Here is a 4,841-nt window from a genome sequence, read left to right on the forward strand (position 1 = left end):
AAATAAAAATTTAATAAAGCATAGGATAAAACAACATAAATACAATTTAATAAAGCATAGGATAAAACAACATAAATACAATTTAATAAAGCGTAGCATAAAACAACATAAATACAATTTAATAAAGCATAGGATAAAACAACATAAATAAAATTTAATAAAGCATAGGTTAAAACAACATAAATACAATTTAATAAAGCATATAATAAAACCACAGAAATACAATTTAATAAAGCATAGGATAAAACAACATAAATACAATTTAATAAAGCATAGGACAAAACAACATAAATACAATTTAATAAAGCAGAGGATAAAACAACATAAATACAATTTAATGAAACATAGGATAAACAACATAAATACAATTTAATAAAGCATAGGATAAAACAACATAAATACAATTTAATAAAGCATAAGATAAAACAACATGAATACAATTTAATAAAGCATAGGATAAAACAACATAAATACAATTTAATAAAGCATAGGATAAAACAACATAAATACAATTTAATAAAGCATATGATAAAACAACATAAATAAAATTTAATAAAGCATAGGATAAAACAACATAAATACAATTTAATAAAGCATAGGATAAAACAACATAAATAAAATTTAATAAAGCATAGGATAAAACAACATAAATACAATTTAATAAAGCATATGATAAAACAACATAAATACAATTTAATAAAGCATAGGTTAAAACAACATAAATACAATTTAATAAAGCATAGGAAAAAACAACATAAATACAATTTAATAAAGCATAGGATAAAACAACATAAATAAAATTTAATATAGCATAGGATAAAACAACATAAATATAATTAAATAAAGCATAGGATAAAACAACATAAATACAATTTAATAAAGAATAGGATAAAACAACATAAATACAATTTAATAAAGCATAGGCTAAAACTACATAAATACAATTTAATAAAGCATAGGATAAAACAAATTAAATACAATATAATAAAGCATAGGATAAAACAACATAAATTCAATTTAATAAAGCATAGGATAAAACAACATAAATACAATTTAATAAAGCATAAGATAAAACAACATGAATACAATTTAATAAAGCATAGGATAAAACAACATAAATACAATTTAATAAAGCATAAGTTAAAACAACATAAATACAATTTAATAAAGCACAGGCTAAAACAAAATAAATAAAATTTAATAAAGCATAGGATAAAACAACATAAATAAAATTTAATAAAGCATAGGATAAAACAACATAAATACAATTTAATAAAGCATAGGATAAAACAACATAAATAAAATTTAATAAAGCATAGGATAAAACAACATAAATACAATTTAATAAAGCATAGGATAAAACAACATAAATACAATTTAATAAAGCATAGGATAAAACAACATAAATACAATTTAATAAAGCATAGGTTAAAACAACATAAATACAATTTAATAAAGCACAGGATAAAACAACATAAATACAATTTAGTAAAGCATAGGTCAAAATAACATAAATACAATTTAATAAAGCATAGGATAAAACAACATAAATACAATTTAATAAAGCATAGGTTAAAACAACATAAATACAATTTAATAAAGCATGGGATAAAACAACATAAATACAATTTAATAAAGCATAGGATAAAACAACATAAATAAAATTTAATAAAGCATAGGATAAAACAACATAAATAAAAATTTAATAAAGCATAGGATAAAACAACATAAATACAATTTAATAAAGCATAGGATAAAACAACATAAATACAATTTAATAAAGCGTAGCATAAAACAACATAAATACAATTTAATAAAGCATAGGATAAAACAACATAAATAAAATTTAATAAAGCATAGGTTAAAACAACATAAATACAATTTAATAAAGCATATAATAAAACCACAGAAATACAATTTAATAAAGCATAGGATAAAACAACATAAATACAATTTAATAAAGCATAGGACAAAACAACATAAATACAATTTAATAAAGCAGAGGATAAAACAACATAAATACAATTTAATGAAACATAGGATAAACAACATAAATACAATTTAATAAAGCATAGGATAAAACAACATAAATACAATTCAATAAAGCATAGGCTAAAACTACATAAATACAATTTAATAAAGCATAGGATAAAACAAATTAAATACAATATAATAAAGCATAGGATAAAACAACATAAATAAAATTTAATATAGCATAGGATAAAACAACATAAATACAATTAAATAAAGCATAGGATAAAACAACATAAATACAATTTAATAAAGAATAGGATAAAACAACATAAATAAAATTTAATATAGCATAGGATAAAACAACATAAATACAATTAAATAAAGCATAGGATAAAACAACATAAATACAATTTAATAAAGCATAGGATAAAACAACATAAATACAATTTAATAAAGCATAGGATAAACAACATAAATACAATTTAATAAAGCATAGGATAAAACAACATAAATACAATTTAATAAAGCATAGGCTAAAACTACATAAATACAATTTAATAAAGCATAGGATAAAACAAATTAAATACAATATAATAAAGCATAGGATAAAACAACATAAATTCAATTTAATAAAGCATAGGATAAAACAACATAAATACATTTTAATAAAGCATAAGATAAAACAACATGAATACAATTTAATAAAGCATAGGATAAAACAACATAAATACAATTTAATAAAGCATAAGTTAAAACAACATAAATACAATTTAATAAAGCACAGGATAAAACAAAATAAATAAAATTTAATAAAGCATAGGATAAAACAACATAAATAAAATTTAATAAAGCATAGGATAAAACAACATAAATACAATTTAATAAAGCATAGGATAAAACAACATAAATAAAATTTAATAAAGCATAGGATAAAACAACATAAATACAATTTAATAAAGCATATGATAAAACAACATAAATACAATTTAATAAAGCATAGGTTAAAACAACATAAATACAATTTAATAAAGCATAGGAAAAAACAACATAAATACAATTTAATAAAGCATAGGATAAAACAACATAAATAAAATTTAATAAAGCATAGGATAAAACAACATAAATAAAAATTTAATAAAGCATAGGATAAAACAACATAAATACAATTTAATAAAGCATAGGATAAAACAACATAAATACAATTTAATAAAGCGTAGCATAAAACAACATAAATACAATTTAATAAAGCATAGGATAAAACAACATAAATAAAATTTAATAAAGCATAGGTTAAAACAACATAAATACAATTTAATAAAGCATATAATAAAACCACAGAAATACAATTTAATAAAGCATAGGATAAAACAACATAAATACAATTTAATAAAGCATAGGACAAAACAACATAAATACAATTTAATAAAGCAGAGGATAAAACAACATAAATACAATTTAATGAAACATAGGATAAACAACATAAATACAATTTAATAAAGCATAGGATAAAACAACATAAATACAATTTAATAAAGCATAGGCTAAAACTACATAAATACAATTTAATAAAGCATAGGATAAAACAAATTAAATACAATATAATAAAGCATAGGATAAAACAACATAAATTCAATTTAATAAAGCATAGGATAAAACAACATAAATACAATTTAATAAAGCATAAGATAAAACAACATGAATACAATTTAATAAAGCATAGGATAAAACAACATAAATACAATTTAATAAAGCATAGGATAAAACAACATAAATACAATTTAATAAAGCATATGATAAAACAACATAAATAAAATTTAATAAAGCATAGGATAAAACAACATAAATACAATTTAATAAAGCATAGGATAAAACAACATAAATAAAATTTAATAAAGCATAGGATAAAACAACATAAATACAATTTAATAAAGCATATGATAAAACAACATAAATACAATTTAATAAAGCATAGGTTAAAACAACATAAATACAATTTAATAAAGCATAGGAAAAAACAACATAAATACAATTTAGTAAAGCATAGGATAAAACAACATAAATAAAATTTAATATAGCATAGGATAAAACAACATAAATACAATTTAATAAAGCATAGGATAAAACAACATAAATACAATTTAATAAAGCATAGGATAAACAACATAAATACAATTTAATAAAGCATAGGATAAAACAACATAAATACAATTTAATAAAGCATAGGCTAAAACTACATAAATACAATTTAATAAAGCATAGTATAAAACAAATTAAATACAATATAATAAAGCATAGGATAAAACAACATAAATTCAATTTAATAAAGCATAGGATAAAACAACATAAATACAATTTAATAAAGCATAAGATAAAACAACATGAATTCAATTTAATAAAGCATAGGATAAAACAACATAAATACAATTTAATAAAGCATAAGTTAAAACAAAATAAATACAATTTAATAAAGCACAGGATAAAACAAAATAAATAAAATTTAATAAAGCATAGGATAAAACAACATAAATAAAATTTAATAAAGCATAGGATAAAACAACATAAATACAATTTAATAAAGCATAGGATAAAACAACATAAATAAAATTTAATAAAGCATAGGATAAAACAACATAAATACAATTTAATAAAGCATATGATAAAACAACATAAATACAATTTAATAAAGCATAGGTTAAAACAACATAAATACAATTTAATAAAGCATAGGAAAAAACAACATAAATACAATTTAATAAAGCATAGGATAAAACAACATAAATAAAATTTAATAAAGCATAGGATAAAACAACATAAATAAAAATTTAATAAAGCATAGGATAAAACAACATAAATACAATTTAATAAAG

The sequence above is a fragment of the Phyllobates terribilis genome, unplaced genomic scaffold (genome assembly GCF_046119375.1).
Source record: "Phyllobates terribilis strain yellow unplaced genomic scaffold, ASM4611937v1 Scaffold_20__1_contigs__length_20440879, whole genome shotgun sequence".
NCBI lineage: Eukaryota > Metazoa > Chordata > Amphibia > Anura > Dendrobatidae > Phyllobates > Phyllobates terribilis.